General features: G+C 38.3%; 1 protein-coding gene and 2 long non-coding RNA genes across 11 annotated transcripts in view; 1 reads left to right on the forward strand and 2 right to left on the reverse strand.

The window, feature by feature from the left end:
- The window catches only part of LOC126614629 (receptor-like protein 2), a 179,565-nt gene that overhangs the window by 42,963 nt on the left and 112,625 nt on the right, over positions 1-23,977 (forward strand). The gene's annotated exons all lie outside the window — the stretch shown is intronic.
- LOC126614638 (uncharacterized) overlaps positions 1-23,977 on the reverse strand; it is a 121,217-nt gene that overhangs the window by 18,127 nt on the left and 79,113 nt on the right. The gene's annotated exons all lie outside the window — the stretch shown is intronic.
- LOC126614642 (uncharacterized) lies at positions 20,042-22,934 on the reverse strand. The gene is made up of 3 exons (XR_007620470.1): positions 22,682-22,934; positions 22,524-22,587; positions 20,042-20,167 (listed from the first exon to the last, which is right to left on the reverse strand). It is a non-coding gene; the product is annotated as an uncharacterized LOC126614642 (long non-coding RNA).

Here is a 23,977-nt window from a genome sequence, read left to right on the forward strand (position 1 = left end):
ATTCTAGGTTAATATGGTATCAGAGCCGGAGAGGGCTCGCTGCCGTTTCCGATCCTAAGGGTTTCTTCCGCTACTCTGGTTCAGTTTCTTGGTGGTTCATCCAAGGGTTTCTTTCGCTAATCTGGTGTGGATTCTTGATGTTTCATCTGAGGGTTTTTTGGTTGTTTGGGCTACTGAAGTTTACAATGGTGTTCGAAGGATTGATCGTGAGTCGTGTTTGAAGAATTGCTCCATTTCAAGTGATATTGTTCATGTTTCTTCGTCTGGGTTTTTGTCTTGAATGTTAATTTCGTTTCTGAAGAATAATGGAGTTTGAGAGTCTGTCATGATTCTTGTGAATTGGGGATTCTGTTATGTTTTCTCCTGAATTGATGAATGAATTCTGTTATAGTAGTTGTGATGTTTAATGGAGTTTGAGATTCTGTCATGATTCTCGTAAATTGGGGATTCTGTTATGTTTTCTCCTGAATTGATGAATGAATTCTGTTATAGTAGTTGTGATGTTTAATGGAGTTTGAGATTCTGTCATGATTCTCGTAAATTGGGGATTCTGTTATGATTTCTCCTGAATTGATGAATGAATTCTGATATAGTGTTTGTGAGATAGTTAATTGAAGGGTTGATAGTGATATTGTGAATTGGTATATCAGTTTCAAGAAAGTGTTAGTCTTTCTTTGTTTCAAGATCTGCTTGCAAGAAAGTGTCAATCTTTCTTGAGTTGTCTAGAGTGTTATTCTCCAGGGTGTTATTCTCTGTGGTTAGTTGACTTGATCTGTGGAAGTGTCAATTTTTCTCTCATGGCTGCGTCTTCGTTTAAAGTTGAAGGTGTTTTAGGAATGCTTACTATCAAGCTTAGGGATGATAATTTTGCCAAGTGGGCATTTCAGTTTCAGTCGGTGTTAAGAGGATATAAGTTGTTTGGTCACTTTGATGGTACAACTCCTTGTCCATCAAAGTTTGTTGTCGATACGAATAATGGGGTTACAAGGGAGATCACAGAAGCATATACTGAATGGGAAACAACTGATATGGCTTTATTGAGCCTCTTGCTTGCCACTCTTACTGATGAGGCTATGGAGTATGTGATTGGGTGTTGAACGACGTATGAAGCTTGGACTAATCTGGTTGATTGATATGCCACTGTGTCTAAATCCAGAATCAATCATTTGAAAACTGAATTACTCACAATTCAAAAAGGGTCAGATACGATTGATAAATATCTGTTGAGGCTTAAGCATATTAGAGAACAACTTAGTGCTGCAGGTGAATTCATCTCAGATAATGATGTCTTGCTGGATTACCTCGGGAGTATGGTGTTATTCGTACTGTTATATTGGCCATCCCTACCACCACCTCAAGTTCAACAACCATATTATTCCCTACCACCACCTCAGTTTCCAAATGACTCATTTGGTTACGGTTGCTCTGCAAATTATAGTGGTCAAAATGCACCTAGACCACAGTCTTTGAATGCACAGTCTGGATCTTTTGGGAATAACTATAAAGGTAACAACAACTATAGAGGTGGAAACAATTTCAAAAATAACAATGGCTTCAGAGGAAGAGGGTATAGTTATGGAAATTCAGGGGGTTCCAGACAATCTGGGAATGGAAATAATAATTGGTCAGGCATGGTTGATACTAGAACTACAATGCTGATTGAATGTCAGATTTGCAACAAACGAGGACACACTGTAGTTAATTGCTTTCACAGGAATTCAAATGTACCAACCACAAGTGTTGTATTAGAGTGTCAAATATGTGGGAAGAGGGATCACTCAGCCTTGGATTGCTATCAAAGGGGAAACTATGCTTATCAAGGACAACCTCCACCTCCATCACTGTCTGCAATGAATGCACAACAGACTTCACAATTTCTTCCTCAAGATGCTTGGATTGTTGATTCTGGTGCGTCACATCATATAACTTCTAATATCAGTGCTCTTTCTCAAGTAATACCTTTTGAGGAATCTGAGAAGATAACAATTGGGAATGGTATAGGTCTACTAATTAAACATATTGGTTCAACTACGCTTCAAACTCCTACACGTTCCTTGATTCTTAGTAAAGTTTTACATGTGCGTAATATTGCTAGAAGCTTACTCTCTGTGAAACAGTTATATGCAGATAACAAAAGTTGGTTTATCTGTGATGATTTTGAATTCTTTGTGCAAGACAAGAAGACAAAGGAGATAGTGTATGAAGGAAAGAGTAGGCCTGAGGAATTGTTCCAGATCCCTGTGGTCACAAGTGCAAAGGGTTCTCAGTTCATAACAAAGTATCCAGCAGCTTATTTGGGCAAAGTAGTGAAGAATAATGTCTGGCATCAGAGATTGGGACATCCAGCTCATGATGTGATGATTACAATGTTGAAACAGTCAAATATTCCAGTACAAACAGATGATAATCATAGTAATTGTATTTCTTGTATTCAAGGCAAGATGTCTAGGATTCCATTTCCTGTTAGAACTGATAGGTGTACATCTCCTTTTCAGAAAGTGCATACTGATGTCTGGGGTCCATCACCTGTAAGATCCATAGAGGGATATAGGTATTATGTAACATTTGTTGATGCATATACAAGATTTGTTTGGATATTTCCCAGGAGCAATAAATCTGATGTGTTTACAATCTTTGTTAAGTTCTACAAGTTTATTCTTAATCAATTTGGTACAATAATGAAGTCACTGCAAACAGATGGGGGAGGGGAATATACAAGCAAGAGTTTTACTTCATTTCTAGCTGACAAAGGTATCTTGCAACTCATATCTTGCCCTTATACTCCTCAACAGAACGGAGTGGCAGAAAGGAAACATAGACATATTTTGGAAACTGCAATCACTCTTCTTAGTGCTTCTAGTTTACCTTCTGAGCTATGGTACTTTGCTTGTGCTCATTCGGTTCTGTTAATCAATAACATGCCTTGCAAAAGTTTGACTTTTAGTTCTCCATACTTGACCTTGTATAAGAAGGTACCTGATATACAATCTCTTAAGATTTTTGGCTTTACTATATTCCCATGGCTGAGACCCTACAACAGTAATAAGTTACAACCACGATCAGTGATGTGTGCATTCTTGGGCTATTCACAAGGATACAAATGAGTGATTTGTTATAACTTGTAGACCAAGAAGTTTATCCTTTCCAGACATGTCTGTTTTGATGAATCTTTATTTCCTGCGAAAATGGTTCAACACACAAGTCCTGCACGGTTGGATATACATGAGGAACAGGAACAACCAAGGGATGTACCTGTTATTATATCTATACCAGTGTCACATGCAAGGAGACCTACGGATCATGCAGAATCACAGAAATCTTTATCCCAATCAGGCACAGAAATTTTTTCTCCAAATACTACTACATCAGAAGACCATATCTCAACAACATTAGAAAATCAAGGGTCTGGAACACCTTATGCTCATTCCTCTTCACCAAACACTACTCATTTGCTTCCTGTCATTGATCCTGCACAACTCCAGGTAGTTCTTCCTTTTACCTCACCTTTACATCATAATAATTCAGTCATCACAGATGTCAATCAGAATTGTATCCAAACCAGGTTAAAAACTGGTACCATTGTTAAGAAGAGTTACGTGGGATATCTTGCTTATCTCCCTCAGTTGCATTCCTTATATCTTGATGGGTTATTCTCTGCTGATTTCTCTACCAACTTCAGTGCACATTTGTCTGGGGGTTTTTCATTTCTTGCTGACATCACAGATGGGGAAGAACCTAGAAATTTTAAAGCTGCATCATTGAAACCAGAATGGCAAATTGCCATGCAAGAGGAATTTAATGCACTGAAAACTCAAGGCACTTGGATACTTGTTCCACCTCCATCACATCGATCTGTTATTGGAAGTAAGTGGGTGTATAAGGTAAAGAAAAATCCATATGGTAGCATATCTAGGTTCAAAGCCCGGTTGGTGGCACATGGGTATTCTCAAGAGCACGGCTTGGATTACTCAGAGACATTCAGTCCAGTGGTTAGACATACCACTGTAAGACTTATCTTAGCCTTAGCAGCTCAGTTCAATTGGCAATTAAGGCAACTTGATATCAAAAACGCTTTTCTTCATGGAGACTTGGAAGAAGAGGTTTATATGAAACAACCATAAGGGTTTGTGGATGCTACATGTCCTAATCATGTCTGCAAATTGGTCAAATCCCTTTATGGGTTAAAACAGGCTCCTCGAGCTTGGAATTCGAAATTTACTAGTTTTCTTCCCGTTATTGGATTTAAATCATCTCTTTCAGATACGAGGCTATTTGTCAAAGTTGATGGTGGAGACATAATCCTTTTATTGCTGTATGTTGATGACATAATTCTTGCTAGTTCAAACTCAGTTAAAATATAGTCTGTAATCGATGATCTCGCTGGTGTGTTTGATCTCAAAGATATGGGGAGGTTAACAAACTTTTTGGGGTTGCATATACAGTATCGAGATGATGGTTCCTTGTTTATATCACAGACTAAATATGCCAAAGATGTGTTACAAAAGGCAGGCATAGAGAACTGCAAGTTTACTTCAACACCATCTAAGCCTCATACTCAAATTCTTGCTGGTGAAGGAACAATGTTATCAGATCCGAGTCACTATAGAAGCATAGTTGGGGCTCTTCAATATCTAACTTTTACTCGTCCTGATATAGCCCATTCAGTGAACATGGTTTGTCAATTCATGGCACAACCAACTGATTTACATATGTTTCTGGTCAAAATAATCTTGAGATATATACAAGGCACTATTGGCTATGGCTTACAATATACAAAAAGCAAGGAATTCAATATAACTGCTTATTCTGACTCAGATTGGGCAGCTGATATCAACACCAGAAGATCAATTACAGGTTTTGTTGTGTATCTTGGGACAAATCCAATTTCTTGGCAGTCTAAAAAGCAATCCACAGTCTCTAGAAGCTCTACAGAGGCAGAGTACAAGGCATTAGCACACTGTGCAACTGATGTTTTTTGGCTCCGCTCAGTATTTAAGGATATTCATCAATACATATCAGTCTCACCATCATTATACTGTGATAACCTCTCAGCATTGGCTTTAAGCTCAAATCCGGTTTTTCACTCCAAGATCAAACACCTTGACACAGTTATCACTTTGTGCGTGAGAAGGTTTAGAAATGAGATCTTATGGTTCACTATATTCCGACAGAGGATCAGGTAGTTGATATATTCAGCAAGGGATTGCATAGTCCAATATTTCAAAAACATTGCAGAACCCTTGGCTTGGGAGTTGGTTCTGCAGCAAACTCAGCTTCGTTAGCTCAGCTTAGTTTGAGGGGGGAGTAATAACCATATAGTCATACTGATTCATGTAACTATATTGGTTAATCAATTGGTTTGAGTTAGTTAGGAGAAAGTTGTTAGAAAGGGTAATTGAGTCATTTTGTATTGAGACATTAGCTATTATAAATAGCTGTTGTAGCTGTCAGTTGTGATGTATTGCGTTTCATATATTCTTCGAAATATACAGAGCTTTCTTCTTCTTCTTTTCATCATTCTTTCTGCCATTGTTCTATAATCTTAGTATATCATAATATTCTAGGTTAATAGTCGTAAGTTCCAAAACCCATGAATGGAAATTAGGTGGAGACGATGATCGATTAAGATTTCCCAAGGGGGGTGAAAGCCACACACACTTGGCAAAGTGGCAGTCACGAAGAAGATGGATCATAGACTCTCCGTAGTGGCTACACATGGCACAACTAAAATACACGGGATGTGTTTCACGGCGAGGTTAACTTTCGTGAGGACAATGTCCTTGCAAGGTTTCCAAAAACCCACCCGTACTTTTGGAGGAACCTTAGCTTTCCAAAAGGAAGCCCAGAGAAGGGACGGGGATGCCACTAAAGATGAACTCGGTTGGTGCATAGAGGCCGAAGAAATCCAATCTCTAACAACTTGGTAATCAGACTTGACAGAGAACTTTCCATTAACTTCGTAATGCCAAATCAATTGATCATTCTAGTTTCGAATACTGAGGGGGTATGGATTGGATAGTGATCATTTCCTCCGAAGAGAAAGTAGAAGAGAGTAAGTCAGCCCTCCAGGTTTTTGACACGGGATCAATAAGGTTAGCCACCATTTCCAGAGTGCCACCCTTAGTCCTAGCAGTTAGGGGACATGGAAAGAGTGAGGCAAAGGATACCAAGGGTCCCTCCAAATCCTGGTCATCGATCCATTGCCAATCAGCCATCTCATCCCACGATTGATAATAATCCAAGTTGATCAGATACTTTGCTAGACAAAAGAGGAATTTGGTTTCACATCTGCATCAAGGAAACTCCTCGAAGGGAAATATCTTGCTTTCAAAACTTGGGCTACCAAAGAATCCGGCTTCATAACCAATCTCCACTCTTGCTTTGCTAGTAAAGCCAAGTTGAAAGCAAGAAAGTTGCGGAAACCCAAACCGCCCTCCGATTTAGGTTAGCATAGCTTTTCTCATGATAGCCACTGGATCTTGTTTTCCCCTTCCATCCTGTTCCACCAGAAGGAGGCGATAAGCCTATTTAAATCATCAAAAAATACTTAGGGATGAGGAAGGAGCTCATGAGATATAATAGGATAGCCTGAACAACAGATTTGATCAAAAGTTCCTTGTCGTAGTGCTCAATAATTTTCCTTTCCACCTTTGTAGATTTTTCCAAAGATGCTCTTTTATATAACCAAAACAAACACCCCTATTTCGATGCATAATGGTAGGGAGACCCAGGTGACGTTCATGCTTAAAAATAGTCTTATCCCCAGGATCGACGCAAGAATAGCTTTCTCCTGCCCCTTGACATTTCTGCTAAAGCAGACTTCACTTTTGTGGAGGTTAATTTTCTGCCCCAAGGCTAGCTCATAAGCCTTCAGAATGTCAAAAATTTGGCGGCAATCCAAGATCATTGCTCTGGAAAATATAAAGGAGTAGTCTGCGAACAACAGGTGCACCACTTCCGAGAGAAATTCCGTGTAACAGCCTAACTCTCTCCTTAGCCATGAAAAAGGGACGAGAAGCCTTCAGCGCAGAGAAGGAACATATAAGGAGAGAGTGTAACTCCCTGTCAAAGACCCCGGGATGGAAAAACATAATTGAAATGAGCACCATTAACCATAAGAGTATTGACACCGACGAAATCATGGTAATTATGAGATTAATCCAAACCCCAGGGAAACCCAATTTGGACATGACCCTCCGAAGAAACATCCATTCAATCCGGTCATAAGCTTTACTCATATCCATTTTGAAGGAAATTAGCCCATTTTTACCTCTTCTGCGCTTAAATAGGTGATTTGCAATTTCTGAGACAATAATCGAATTATCTGAGATATTACTTCAGAGGACAAATGTCGATTGCTGCTGAGATATGATGCTTGGGAGGATGCGTTTTGATATGTTGGCGAATGTCTTAGAAATAATTTTAAAGCACATTACAGAGGCTAATCAATCTCAGCTAAGCCATGTCTTTCGAGGATTTTACCTTAGGAATTAGGCAAACATGCATGAAATTGATCTGCTTTAAGAGTTTGCCAGTAGATAGAAAGGATTGAATGACGCAAACGATGTCGGTACTAACAATCGTCCAATATTTCTGGAAGAAAATGGGTAGGAACCCATCGGGATCGAGGGCCATAGAGGGTTTCATTTGGAATATGGCTGGTTCAATTTCCTCATTAAAAAATGGGAGATCTAGAAGTTCCCGCATTTCATGAGTAAGCTCTGGGTGTATAGCATCAATGACTTCCTCATCATTCACATTATAGGAGGACTTAAACAAGTCATTAAAATACTCAACAACCACAAAATCCACGTCCCGATTCCGAGTTTTGCCAACACCCTTGAGCATCTTTGATCTTCCAAATACAGTTCTTAGACTGTCGGTTGTTAGCCCTTTGATGGAAAAAGCAGGTGTTATGGTCACCTTCTTTCATCCATAGAACCCGAGACCGTTGTTCTAGTAACATTCATCTTCCCCAAAAGGGAGTCAAGTTGTTGTTCCAGAGTGCATCTTTTCGTAATAGAAGCCTGAGTGAGAAGTTGACTAAGTATAAAGCCCAGCTTCGATCAAACCTGTGATATTGACAATTTTTTAGAGTTGTAGACTTTGTTGTTCCATTGAAGCAGAGCTAGCCAAGTTCCTTTGATCTTATGAACCACTTGAAACATAGGGACACCCACCACAGGACGATCCCAAGCTCCTTCAATGATTCCAAAGCACTCATCATTCTTAATCCAAAATTCCTCAAGGCGAAAAGGCTGTGAAGTTTGTGCCTGGGTGCAAGGTCATTATGGAATGAGAGAATGATAGGAGAATGGTCTGATTTACAAGGGTCAAGATGAGTGACAGAGTGGCATGAAAACATGGCTTTCCATTCGGCATTAACTAGGGCATGGTCAAGTCTTTCTTTTATTCCTCCAAACTGAGTGGTAAACCATGTGAACAGAATCCGCCCAACCAAAGCTTCATAGAATCCCAAAATTTGTCTGATGGGTCGAGGATGGCCCCTTTCACATGGAGGACTTCATTACAGTCTCCTCCAACAACCCAGGGGACAGAGCATCGATTAGCCAGACGCCGCAACGAGTTCCATGAAGAAGGTCTCTGCTCAGTGATAGGGTTGCCATAAAATCCGGTAAACAGCCAATGTTCCTAATCTCCTATTCCCCCAATTTTAGAATCAATAAAGAGCTTAGACAAATCCAGAATACGAAGATTCACATCATTAGTCTAGAGTAGACATAGACCACCAAATTGGCCATTTGAGTTAACAGCAAAAGCATTATCGAAACCTAGCTGAAATTTTAATTGGATAAGAACCAAACCTTGGCATTTCATTTCAGAGAGAAAAACAAAGATGATACCTTGTTGCCGGATGAAGACCTGCAACGCTTGAACTTTCCAAGGGTTCCCAAGCCCTCGGCAGTTCCAACATAAAATTTTCATTGGAATCGGTGAAGGTGACAGCCGTCAGTCTCCATCGTTGGTGATTTTACAGGTTTCCATTTCCAACCAATCTAACCATCACGTTCTGCCTCCACAAGGTCCTTAGAAGGGCTGATGGTGACTTCACAAAGGAGGGATGGATCAGGAATAGGTGTGTCAACCTCCAGGAGTATTCTTCGAGATCTGGTAGGGAGTTTCGTCCATCTGGAAATATTTGCCCCACCTCAAGCATGAGATCGTTGGCTAATGTTAGAGAAATGGAGTGGGCCACCACAACTAAGGCTATAGTTCAATCGAGCTATTTTCATGGAAGGAATAAGTTTTGTTCCTAAAGGGCCACCGGAACAATTGGAAGTAATTTAGGACTTAGTTACTTGCTCAGGAAGGGAGCCGAGAAGGATAACTGAGCCTGGAGGAAGACAATCTCAAATTGTAAAATGAGTTGGGCTGGCCCTAAGTTCTTCCAAGGCCTTGATAAGCCTACCTACATTGTTTAAGGCCCAAGGGGGAACTCGGCGAGTGTCATACCAGTTATTATATAGGGAAAATCCATTAACTAATATAATAAGAGACCCATTAGTGAATTGGGTCCCAAAACTATTAGGGTGCCACATGTGCCCATAGTCAGGGGATGAATCCAAGCTAGGACTGGGGAATTGGGTCTTCCTAGTACCATGAGTCAGCACAACAGATGGGACATGTTCGACATCAGTACCCATTGCAGGGGGGACAACAGGGATAATTGCAGGAGGAGTAGTAGGGGAATTGTCCATAGCTGGAATGTGGTGATAGCATAACGGTGTGTTAGATTCTGCTCTGACCCATTCCCATGCACTTCTTCGAATCAGGAATTCATTTGTTGGAGCATCCCAAGTTTCCTCTGGGATACCATAGAAATCGTCATCACCAACCCATTTCCTTCTTCAGTGTCCCTTATCCGCACTCGACGACATTTTTGGTCTCTTGCTTTAGGGAAAGAGCAGGGATTAGGCTTGGGATGTAGGAGGCGCTCGTAGCTCATTTGAGAATCTGTTTTCCTCAATCGTCTACGTGTTCGCCAGCCAGGGATAGCCACTGGCATGACCGAGCCGGCCGCAGCGATAGCAAAAGATCTTCATAACCTCGTATTTGAGACAGAGAATTCTGGATCTAGCTTGTTGGCAGGGGACACGAAAACTAGTAACCAGGGGTTTATGGGCATCAAAGTCCACTCGGAGGCGGAGGAATCCCCAAAAATCGGTTTCCATTGGGTCTTCAACCTCAAGCATCGTCCTTCTCTTCTCACCCAAGCTTCAAGCATTCTTAAGTGTGAAGAATTGTCGAGGAACCCCATGGACCTGAATCCAATATATAGCCCTGTTAAGTTCAATAACGTCTAGAGAATGGAACGAGGGCCATAACTTCACCGAAAACGTATAGTCTTTGATGAACCATGGGTTCCCTTCAAGAAGGCATCTACCCACATTTTCCTTTCCAATTGTTATGGCAAAAATATTGGACTTGGCCTTAAGAACCTTAACCACTCCCATCTTGTTCCACGAACTGCGCAAAACCTCATTGACCACATGCTCGGATGGTTCGTTGTCACCGATTAAACGCCCTACAAGATGGATATTGTTTTCAAATCTTTCCTCAAGATCCAAACTTTCCTCAAAAGTGAGGTTCAGGCAATTGATTATGTTCTCATCGCTAGCCATGGCTTGGAGCGAGGAATGAGAAACAGACCTAGAGGGTAAGACCCACATGTACAAGTAACGGAAATGAACAGCAAAGCTGGGCTTCCATAATAAAACTCACTTGGATGTAAACCTAGTATTCATGTCGTGTTTTCCGTATTCGTGTCGTTTTTGTGTCATACCAGATATCTTAACGGGTCGTGTTGTGTAACACCCATTAAAATAAACGGGTAAAATGACCCGACCCGAAATCGATCCGATAATATTAACAGGTAATATGACCCAATCCGTTACCTGTTGAGGAAAATATATTTTAAACCAATAAATAATCAAATGAAAAACATAATACTAAATAAGTATATACATACCATATTGTCACATCCAAAATATAAAAATGCATTTTTCTGTTAAGTATATTTTCGCTTACCTAAATTGATTGCTCTAGCCTTTTTCTTTGCAAGACTCGTATTTGTATTGTCTATATTTTCGCTTCCAAGATCTCGTTTTGTTCCCATTATAATCTCCACGGACTCCTCAATATTAATTTTATTAATTTTGCCTCAAATAAAAACATTATTCATGAGGGTTTGGAGGATTTTAAAAATCTAAACGATGATGTAAGTGTAACCATTATCTACTCGTGAAGGAATAATGATGAATCACGAGTTTTTATATTTTCTTTCACATTTTTCATACTTGTATTTATGTCTTCTTAGTTATTGCCTATACAAATATTATACTAGTTTATTTTAATTTTGGACAACAACATGTTAAGTAAAATTTATCCTAGTAATGATAACAAGGAACTCTCATAATAAAATTAAATAATGACTAAATTTTTTTTTTATATTGTATATATTAATATGACTATTGTATTTTATAATAAATCTTTTAGTAATTAAACTTTAAAATTATCAAAAAAAAAAATTCTTAACGGGTCGAAACGGGTTACCCACGTGTTACCCGCATGTATATCCGTTAAGAACCCGTTATTAACGAATCACCCGATAATGACCCGATTAGTTATCGTGTTGACCAGAAACCCGTTATTTTTGTATTGTGTAACAGGTTCTTAACGGATCACCCGATAATGACTCGATTAGTTATCGTGTTGATCAGAAACCCATTATTTTCGTATTGTGTCAGAAACTGCCGGGTCTACTTGGATGTTGGACATTTTAACAAGAGAAGAGAACCAATAAGCTCCTATTAGCCATATGATGTCCAAGAAATTACTAATAAGTTACCTTGTGAATCAATGTGCGAGAATGTTTTTTAAGCATTGGTATCAATTTGTCCTTTTTTTTTTTTTTTTTTTTTTTTGGGTTGGATATCATGTTTTGATTTATTGCCCAAAGAAATTGGGATAAATTACATTTTATCCCCTCCGATTTGGAGTCAAATACTTAATACGTTTTTAAAACATTTCAATCGCATATATTTTATTTTATTTCATTTCAATTTCATATATCCGTTTGAAAATCCGTTAATGGCAGGTTCAACATTTCCGCCGTCTATCACCTACGTGCTGATTAATTAGATTGCTTCAGAATCCAGAGCTCTACTCCTCATTAGCAATACTTCAAATCTTACTTCAACAAGTTTAGTCGCAAACTAACATTTAGCCTGTCATGTAATTTATATTTAGCAAATTGCATTGACTGAGCCCAAAAACTAGCGAATTGAATTGAAGGATTTTTTTGTGTTGGCTCTGTAATGCAGGTGCAGCAAAACGACGGCAGTTGAGATGCAAAAACGACACCGCCTCCTCCACCGCCTATCGCAGCCACGCCCCATCTTTAATTTCACAATCTTAAACCAAACAGCAGTCTCGCGCAGACAACGGCACCGCCAACTCTACCATTTGCTCCTTGTTCAAGTTCATCAGGAGATGGTGAACTGCCACATCCGCTGCCTCAAGCACCTCCAGGAAACCTTCGAGGAGTCCGACATGCTCCATCGCCAGAATGTTCATCTCGGCTCTCTCAATCTTGAGCTCAACAAGCACCCCAGTCTGCTCATCCACGCCTCCGTGCAGAAATAATTTGGTTCCCTCTCCTCTGTGCAGATGACGAGAACGAGCAAGAAGAACAAAAACAAAAAAAAATTTGTACTGAAAAAACCTAATTATTAATACCAAATATCAAGAATGAAATTGTTTAAAAAGCAGGAAAAGTTAATAAAAGTTATTAGGGACAGATTGGGTAGAACATCAACAGAGATATGCAGAAAAAAATTGCAGCCAGAAAGGGGGAGAGAGATGAGAGAGAAAGAAGGGAGGTTTGAGGTTCAACAATCGATGGTCTAGGTTGGGTTCTGGGTCGCGCAGAGCATGAGGGAGACGATGAGGCCCTTGATCTGGTCCTTCTCAACGTCGTGGATGGGGGTCTCGTCGGAAGAGAAGTTGGGAGCCATCGCGCCTTGAGGTGGTTTTTGAAGACATTAGTATCTGGATGTGGAAAGACATTCTCGTGCTTTTCTTGGTGAAAGTTAATGGGAGTTGTGTATTGGTTGAATTAGTTAGTCGGTTGAGAGTTAGTTAAAACTGTTGAGGGCATTATTGTAATAAGAAAAGGTTGATAAGGGTAATGTTGTAATAGGAAAATAAGGGCGGTTGCTATATAATGCCTTGATGTAATTACCTCATGGTATCATTGTGGAATATAATAAACTCAGATTGCATATTATCTCTAACTCTCTTGTTCGCACTACCTTCTTCTTCTTTAAACTTCTTCAATTCCTCCATAGTTAACATGGTATCATAGCCGGTATGGCTAGTTGCCGTTCTCGGTTCTGAGGTGTCTTCCATTACTTTGCTTTCTTCCGTCGGTGTGCTGTGCAATTGAAGTGGGTTTCTAGGCGGTGTAGTTCTGCAATCGATTGATCAACTGTAAAGGGGTTTTGCGATTTCTATGCTGGGAATCGTATCAGGTGATATCAATTCACTTACAGGTATTCTTTTCTGTCTAATTCGTGTGGTTGATTGTTTCAGTTCATTCTTGATGTTGTGATTCTTGTTCAAGATTTCGGGTTCTTTCATAATTTTGGGGGAGTTGTTTGATTAAGAAGCAGTTAAATGTTGATGTAATTGTTGGGTTGTACTATTTGTTTGATTCAAGAAAGTATCAATCTTTCTTGTGGGGTACGAAAGTGTCATTCTTTCTACACCGGTGTTGTTATCTATGCATTGTATATCAGTTGTTGTTCTAGAGTTTCAGTCTCCTCTTTTCCTTGCAAATTGTGCATTTTGGTGAGTCTGGAGAAATCATGAATTCTTCCATTGTTAAAGTAGATAGTCTTTCGGGTATGCTTACTATCAAATTGAGAGATGATAATTTTGCAAAATGGGCGTTTCAGTTTCAATCTGTGCTCAAAGAGTGTAAGTTGTTTGGTCATTTTGATGGGACTACAGTTTGTCCACCAAAATTTGTCATTACTACTGATCTCGGTGTTACTAAGGAAGTTACAGCTACCTATCTTGAATGGGAGTCTACAGACATGGTTTTGTTAAGTTTGTTACTTGCTACTTTGTTTGATGAAGCCATGGAGTATGTTCTTGGGTGTATAACTAGTAGTGAGGCTTGGCTTAATCTTGTTGATCGGTATGCGTCTGTGTCAAAGTCCAGGGTAAATCATCTTAAAACAGAATTTCTTACTATACAGAAAGGCACTGCTTCCATTGACAAGTATCTTCTCCAGATTAAAAGCATTAGGGATTAGTTAATGGTTGCTGGAGAACCTGTGTCAGACAATGATGTAATCATTGCTGGTTTGGCTGGTTTACCTAAGGAATATGCCATTATCAGAACTGTCATTTTAGCTAAGGATTCTTCTCTTACCTTGAAGGAATTTTGAGCTCTGTTACTTAGGGCTGAAAAAGAGATTGAATGGGAGATTAATTCCTTATCTCAAAGCTTATCTGTCTTATATGTCCAAGGATCTGGTGTAGGATCTTTTCTATCTAATGGATCATCATCTAATCCACAGAATCACAGCCATATACCTGCAAGTACTAGAGGTGTTCTTACTCAGGTTCCTTATGGGTCTTCGCAGCTTACTCCACAAACTCCTAATGCTTTTACTTTTCCACCAGATTATCCTATGTATCCTCAACAGTTCTTCCCTGGTTCTGATTCTCAATCTCCATATATTCCATTACCTCCTTTTGGTTATGGTTTTGTGGGTAACTCTGGACCTAGGCCTCCATCATTTAACTCTGGTTCTGGTTCTGGTTCTAAATCTTTCAATGGGCAAACTTTCAGGGGTTCTCATGCAAATAGGAACAATAATGGGTACAAAGGTTGAAACTCTAATTCTAGAAGTTTTAGGTAGAATATGAATCCCGGTTGGTTTGGTAATACTGAAGCAAGGATGCAAACTGTTATTGAATGTCAGATATGCAATAAAAGGGACACACATTAGCTAATTGTTTTCACACGAACTCTTCTAGTCCTACTTTTGGCTATTTGATTGAGTGTCAAATCTGTGGCAAAAAAGGTCATTCCGCACTTGAGTGTTATCATCGGGGCAACTATGCATATCAGAGTCAACCACCTCCATCATCCATGACATCAATGGCAGCTCAACAAACTTCCCAAATCTATCCTAATAATGCCTGGATTGTTGATTCAGGTGCCTCCCATCATATGACTGCCGATGTTAGTAGCTTATCACAGGTTGCTCCTTTGGAAAGCAATGAGAAGATTACAATTGGTAATGGTACAAATATGTCCATCAAGAGCATTGACTCAACTACTCTCAAAACCAAAGATCATTCACTTTCTTTGAACAATGTTATATATGTTCCGCATATTGCAAGAAATTTATTATCTATTAAACAACTTTGTGCAGATAACAAGAGTTGGTTCATTTGTGATGAGTCTAATTTCTTTGTGCAGGACAAGAAGACAAGGGAGGTCCTGTATCAAGTAAAGAGTAGGCCCAAAGAATTGTTTCAAATTCCCATTATTCATCAAGCTAAAGGAGTACAGTCAGCAGTTATGGGATTGGCTGTTTTGGTTGGACAAATGGTGCAATCAACAAGGTGGCATCAGAGGTTGGCGCATCCTTCCAATGCAGTATTGTCTTGTATGCTTAGGCAGTCTAGTATTCAACATAGTATAGATGAAAAGCATAGTGTATGTTCCTCTTGTCTTTAGGGTAAAATGTCAAGAATGTATTTTCCATCTAGGACAGAACATTGTTTGTTTCCTTTTGATAAGGTTCACACTAATGTGTGGGGACCATCACCTGTAAAGTGTTTGGATGGATATCGATATTATGTAGTCTTCGTTGATGAATATACAAGATATACTTGGGTATTTCCAATGTGCAACAAGTCTGATGTGTATAATATTTTTACAAGGTTTTATTACTTTGTTTTGAATCAATTTGGCAAGTCTTTGCAGTGTTTACAAACTGATGGAGGGGTAGAGTATACAAGTAAAGTTTTTAAGATGTTTCTTGCAGTCAAAGGCATAACACATATGTTGTCTTGTCCCTATACTTCTCAGCAAAATGGAATTGCTGAGAGAAAGCATAGGCACATTGTGGAGACGGTTATTACTTTACTCACTGAAGCTAGCCTTCCTTTAGAATCCTGGTACCTTGGTTGTGCTCATTCAGTGTTTTTAATCAATCGTATGCCTTGCAAGTCTTTGTCAATGTCTTCTGCATATAGTTTATTGTATGGAAAGCAACTTAATGTGATATCACTGAAGATCTTTGGTACTGCTGTGTATCCTTGGCTGAGACCGTATAATGCCAATAAATTGCAATCTAGGTCTCAGATGTGTGTTTTCTTGGGCTATTCTCCAGGTTACAAAGGTGTGGTGTGTTTTGACAGAGCTTCTAAAAAATGTATTGTTTCCAGGCATGTGATTCATGATGAGTCTGTTTTTCCTTACAAATTTCCCTTGCCAAAGTCAACACATGTACTTAGTGAATACAATGCTTATTCAAGGCCTTCATCAGTGTTAGTACCTATACTGGTTTCTTCATCTACAAGTGCTTATCAAACTAACATCTCATTACACACTACTGCCACATCAAATTCAGCTGCAAGTCTGCCTTATGTCTCTATGTCCTCTACACCAGTCAATACAAGGCATCTACACAGTCAACAAGTGTCTAATTTTGTTGGTCAGGAGTTTGAAACATCTAGGTCCTCAACTCTTACTCTTTCCTCATCAAATGATACTCCTCATTTGCTTCTTGTCCTCGATCCGGCTTAACTTCAGGTAATATTGCCAACTGTTCAATCTCCTATATCACTGGGAGTAGTTTATAATGTACCAGGAACTAGAACCTCATGTATTCAAACCAGATTACAAACTAGTGCTATTCAACGACAAAATTATGCTGCTTATCTGAGTTAATTACCTGAATTGACTTCTTTGCAATCCTTGAATGATTTCACTGAAGGATTCTCCTTCTTAGCTGATGTGTATGATGTTGATGAACCTAAAACTTTCAAGGCTGCTAGTTCTAAGCCACAGTGGCAGGCTGCTATGCAGGAGGAATTTAATGCGTTACAAGCACAGGGTACTTGGTGTTTAGTTCCTATGCCTTCCGATAGGACTCTTATTGGAAGTAAATGGATGTTTAAGGTAAAAAAGAATCCAAATGGGTCTGTTTGGAAATATAAGGCTAGACTCATGGCGCAGGGTTATAGTCAACAACCTGGAGTAGACTATACTGAGACATTTAGTCCAGTGGTTCGCCACACAACAGTTCGATTAATTCTTGCCTTAGCTACTCATTTTGGATGGAAATTAAGACAATTAGATGTTAAGAATACATTTCTGCATGGAGAACTTGAAGAGGAGGTTTATATGAAACAACCTCAGGGTTTATAGATTCTACTTATCCCAACCATGTTTGCAAGTTAGTAAAATCCCCTTATGGATTGAAACAAGCTTTTCACGCATGGAATTCAAAGTTTACTAGTTATTTACCCTCTCTTGGTTTCAAAACATCTTTGTCTGAAACTAGCTTGTTTGTCAAAGAAGATGATGGAGATATTATTATTCTTTTACTATATGTTGACGACATCATCTTGACTGGTTCCTCTATATCAAAAGTTCAAACTGTGATTGCAACATTGGCTGAGGTGTTTGACCTAAAAGATTTGGGACCTCTTACCTACTTTCTGGGCCTTCATATTCAGTATCAAGATGGTGGCTCTCTATTTGTTAGTCAGTCAAAGTATGCTAAAGAGCTGATACTTAAAGCAGGTATGGATCAGTGTAAACCTACTTCCACACCCTCTAAACCACATGCTCAATTACTGGATGCAGAAGGTACTCTTCTCAGTGATCCTACATAATACAGAAGTATAGTCGGGGCCTTGCAATATCTGACTTTTACAAGACCATATATTGCACATGCTGTTAACATGGTGTGCCAATTTATGACCAAGCCTACTGATCTTCATTTTCACTTAGTGAAGAGGATTCTTCGAGATTTGCAAAGGACAATTAATTGTGGGTTGTTGTACACCAAGTCTGCTTCTTTATCCATAAATGCTTATTCTGACTCTGATTGGGCAGCAGATATAAACACTAGGAGATCTATTACAGGCTATGTCGTTTTCCTTGGTTCTAATCCTATATCATGGCAGTCTAAGAAACAATCGACTGTATCTAGAAGTTCGACAGAGGCAGAGTATAAAGCTTTAGCTCATTGTGCTGCATATGTGTTTTGGGTTCGATCTCTACTCAAAGATCTCAATCAATGTTTGCCTTCTCCTCCTTGCTTACAATGTGATAATCTGTCTGCACTTGCCATCTGTTCTAATCCTATGTTTCATTCCAAGATTAAACATCTTGATACCGATTATCACTTCGTACGAGAGAATGTTCAAAAGTGTGATCTTCTAGTTCAGTACATTCCCATTGAAGACCAAGTTGCAGATGTATTCACTAAAGGTTTACATAATCCTGTGTTCAACCACAACTTTACGATTCCTTCCCAGCTATGGTTAAGGGGGGAGTAATGGGAGTAGTGTATTGGTTGAATTAGTTAGTCGGTTGAGACTTAGTTAAAACTGTTGAGGGAATTATTGTAATAAGAAAAGATTGATAAGGGTAATGTTGTAATAGGAAAATAAGGGTGGTTGCAATATAATCCCTTGATGTGGTATCAATGTGGAATATAAAGTCAAATTGCATATTATCTCTAACTCTCTTGTTCGCACTATATTCTTCTTTAAACTTTTTCAATTCCTCCATAGTTAACAAAAGTATGAAAAAAGCGTATGCAGACCAAATAGCAATGAACAATTGTGCTCAGTTTTGTAAGCGTGTATGACGTACAACCGAATCAGAACCCATATGAGTGTTCAAATTTTCCTTTGTTGTTTGCGAAAATATTTCCGCTTTGTTTTGCATGAAATTATGTGAAAAATATATACAAATTTCAAAATTTAAATAACACTGGCCATAATGACTTATAAGACCATCAACTCCAAAGAAATAGGGTGATAACTGCGTAGAAGACTGCAATGACCTGGTATTTGGGAGGTGAAATGAATTTGGATTGACTGGAGGATAACATACTTGTTTGATCTCTCAAAAGTTATTCTGCAGGGTTCGGAATAATGCAGATTTTGTAAGAAACAAGTGTCATAGTTTTAGAAATTCTACGTTTAACTTAAGCAATAGCTTCTGACCATTTAGTCAAGACATTTTGAGATATTAAATCTTGTCTTAATTAAAAGTTCGGTCATATTGGGGATTCATATGGGGTTGCCTTCTACCTACTGTGGATGCTCGGTAAACATAACCATATGTACGCTGGATTTCTATGTTAGCTTGCAGGACAAGTTATGCTGGGTCCTTAGGTTTGGTTTATCCGGGTCATCCCTTGTCTGGGCCATGTACCAAGAGGAATCAATTCTACCTCAATGGCGTACTGGTTAACTTTAATTTGACATTGATATACCCATTTATCATTCCTTAACTGATTGGTAGATCTGCATATCTTCTGTACATATGGGAATGATACAAATATAATTCATGTCCATGTCTGATGTTTTTCGTGGCTTCGATAATCGTTTGAGAGAAAATGTTGAGTGCTTAGAGGAGCTCAGAAGTCTAGCAGAATGGGAAGGAGTGTCCAGTCAAGTTAACTTCATCACCTCTTGCTCAACAGCTAAAAGAAATGCACTTCTCTCCCAATGCATAGCGTCCTTTATACGCCAAAGGTGAAATTACATAATTTTGTTTCGTTGATCAAATATTGTGACACGCCCGACCCCGATATCCTCCAAATACCCGACGTAGGCACGTGTTGGCCGACTTCCGAAGGTGACGAAGCCATGCTAACATGCATGTGAAGTAACAAGTATAAATAAAACTTATAAATTTAGATCCAATACTTATGCAATTGAGGAACGTATTCAGAGCATACAACTAAATCGAGACACTAGAAAGGAAATAATATAAAATTGAATGAACAAAGGAGTGGGTTCTACACCGAGAGGACTTGAAGATGCTGATGCAGGAGTGCCTTGATGCCGGAATTGTACGCCTTGATTGTAAGTCCTGAGGGGGCGGAAAACAAAACATGAGTGGACCAAGGTGATAAATAAGTAATACAAACACAGTTAATCTTTAACGTACTAACCCCCAAGTTTAGAAAACTCATATATCATAATAAGTAATAGGTTTTTCCGAAAACCCTAGCATGCCATAAAACCTTTGTAAAACATATATTATATATAATGTGCTAAGTAGTTGATAGGATTAAAAGCACACCACAAAGTAGCACACAAATGTCCTATTGATTTTCCTTATTAAAGTTAAGATTTGTCAATTGTAGCATATGAAAAGAAGAGTCTTTCCCGCAGATGATTGTTTTATCTAACTACTTAAAACGTCACAAAAACTGGGCTGCTGTCCATACTGACCAGCCACCGAAAAATAATTATTAGATTGAATTACGCTTATCTAAAGTTTACGAAATTTTATATGAAAACACTAGACACACAGAGCTACACTCACACAAATTTTTGGGATTTTTGGAGTTGATTTTCTATTTAAATTAAATTGAACAAAAACAGGACAGAAACAAATTTTAAATAGTTCATAAATTAAGAAAAACGAGTTAGGGGAATTGCTATCCACCACCAAATAATCATGCAAACATGTTATGTTTCATTCAAATTCCTTTTATTTTCGGATGAAGATGCTCAAGTTGGCTCAATATTAGAACTCAACCTATTACTCTTTCTTACGTAGTATGTTAAGAGAATGACGTTTTCAACTTAACTTAGTCCCTAGCATGCAATCTAGAATTGCGTGTTCATAGATTTAACAAGTAGAAATCATTAAGAACGAAAAGAGTTTGAGTCATCACAAGGCATTGTAAGTACTGGCGTTGTCTTACTTATCCTAGAAATTGGTTCACATGTTAATTGCAATTAACAAGTACTACTCTAGAATATATGTAGGTCCTCATTCGACAAGGGCAGGCACACACATATTCATAGCATTAGAATCCTAGATATGCTTACTACGTATGCATCCATAGAAAACAAATAAATAATTCATCAATGAGACAAGTAGTGAACCAATTTTCATCCATTCATAAAAGTAATTCAAACGAAATGTCATAACAAAATTGCAATCATATTCGGGGCTTCAAAACAGCCCCTAACTACTAAAAATTTAGTTACACACAATCCTTAAGTTAAAACAAAAGATAGACATGAGTTTGAGAAGATAGAACCGAAAGAAATCGACTGAGGCCTCCTCCCCTTCCTTCCTTCCCCAATGCTGCTTTTAAACTAAGTCTTGCTGCATCATTTTCTTCTCCTTAACTCACCCACTAATAGCTATTTAGTGATGACAATAAGTGAGAGGAAATGTGGTAAAACAATTGTAACTCTTTAGGTAGCCTTTATGCCAATTACTCCCTCTTAATTCTCATCCTTATTTCCATTCCCTTTTATATTTGAATAAGTTTCAGCTGACTTGTTCTTGGCTGCATTAGTTTTGGCTGCTAGATTTATTGGGTTTTTTGCTTCCATTGCAGTTACAAACTGCTCAGCCTCTTGGGAACCTTTCAGTGTTAAAACGGCCATAACTTTTTCTAGAAAAATGATATTACCAATCCGCGAAATGCTCCAGACAATAGACATCCGTAGCTTTCCAAGCATATAAGACTCATTCTCTAATTCATTCTGAGATATTCGCAACTTGCTTCCAAAGTCAGCTGATCTGCACAGGCAGTTTTGACGAATTTGTTACTTAATATCCAACTTGTGATATTTTTCTTTTCTTTGCTTGACAAATCCTAGAAAACACAAAAACAAAGTAAATAGCTCAAAAATATAAGGAACTAACTACGAAAAGACAAGTGAATTTGATGTAAAATATATATAAATATGAGCTTATCAGTACTGGTATTATAGATAAGGCGTATATATAAATAATATTTCATTCGCCCGAAGGCATATAGAACACTTCTTCATTCATTCGAAGATTCTACATCACGCGCCTGTAGGCATATATATATCATTCGCCCGTAGGCACTACATCTCCCGGCTGAAGCCAATATAAGTATCAATCGCCCGTAGGCTGATCGTATGAAAAATCACTAAGTACATAAGAACAATAGCATAATATTTCTAATATATATATACATATATATATATATATAAAACACAAATTGGAGTTTAGTAACTAAAACGTCATATAGTAAAGCCACGTTCATAAGTAGGTATATAGTCATCAATCATATATACCACAAAGAACGTAAAATCGATAAAGCATAAAATATCATAAAGTGTAAATCCAATATACTCATAAACGTTTCATAAAATGTAGCCAACAAATCATGCTTTTCATGTATGCTTTGCTACTAGTAAAATATACATTTTGGAAGGGGTCCACTCACCTTACACCGTTGGTGAAGACGCCGTGCAAACAAGGAAGGACACACATACCATAAACAATTGCACCTAAACACATAAAGGGTCCAATTAATAAAACTCTACTAAAACGATTGAATTTAGGAAAACGGACGTCGAAAACAGATTCAAGACGTTGAATTACCCTAAGAAGGGTCCTGGGCAAATTTGGTAAAAGTCAACAAAAGTCAACACGAGAATATTCCAAGAATATTTCAGAGAATATTCTTTGATGGAATATTCCTCAGAATATTCCATCGGATCTAGGTTGCAGGGGTTGGGCCGATTCTGGGCTTGGACCAAGGTTCAGCTGTTGTAACCCAAAAGATTTCTCCTTGGCTATGGCTAGCCTCATAAGAGACCCAAAGATGGCTCAGAGAATGGGTGTATGTTGCGCATTTAGCAACCTAAATATTAAGTTACTAATTACATGTTTAAACTCGTAAGTGCACAAGATCAAACACATAGTATAGAAAGCAAGTACGAGATCATTCCCATGAGGATTGCACTAACATGTATCTAGATTATGATTCCTAACAATTTAAATTCATTCTTTTACAGTAGCTATCAAATTTGCACATAAAGGTTTTAAAAAATAATATAAAAACACAATATAAAGAACGTAGGCAAATAAAAGTAATTGACAATAAGGGTTTTGAAAATGATGTTTGAATTTCCACCTCTAACCTTTTTACCTAGGCAATCGATACACACATTGACACAAAACAAATTTTTGATGCTTAACGTTGGTCAACCTAAAGACATGGTATCTACTCTATAAGCTATTGATTTCCCTAAACAACGAATTAGGCATGGTGTGTACACTAACTCTTTTCATTCTCGAAGTATTTAGCATGGTATCTACTAAGTTGCACTCCGAGAAAGCATAATACAATGGAAATCGACAAACACACAAATCCTAGAACATGGTATCTATTCCGGTTACTTGTGATAATTAATTCCAAGAACTGTAACTAGTTCTCTTGTTACTCGACATAGGTACAAGACTCGATTATCCAAATTTACCTATGTAACTCAATTACAAAGCTATTCTATGGTGATCAATCATAAAATAATTCAATAAGATTGGAATTAAAATAGAAATTAACCATTAAAGCATCAAATTGTCTTGTAACAAAAATGTATGAAAAATACTCAAGGAAACATGATTACGACTTCAACCAAATCCCAACTATGGAATTTAGTTACTCATAATGAAATTGGCTAGCTAAAACATTAACGAAAAATAAAAAGAGGAAGAAGGAAACTCTGGGGATGCTGCGACCGCCACTTCTTCTATTTCTCCGTTGCTGCTGGCTGCCTCCTACCTTTTCTGATTTTTTGTTATTCCCCGCAGCCTTTTCTCATCAGGGATGTAAATCCCCTTCAATTTGCAACCGCTAAAAAGCCAATGGTCTTCCCTTCATTTCTAATTTAATGG

The sequence above is a fragment of the Malus sylvestris genome, chromosome 3 (genome assembly GCF_916048215.2).
Source record: "Malus sylvestris chromosome 3, drMalSylv7.2, whole genome shotgun sequence".
NCBI classification, from domain to species: domain Eukaryota; kingdom Viridiplantae; phylum Streptophyta; class Magnoliopsida; order Rosales; family Rosaceae; genus Malus; species Malus sylvestris.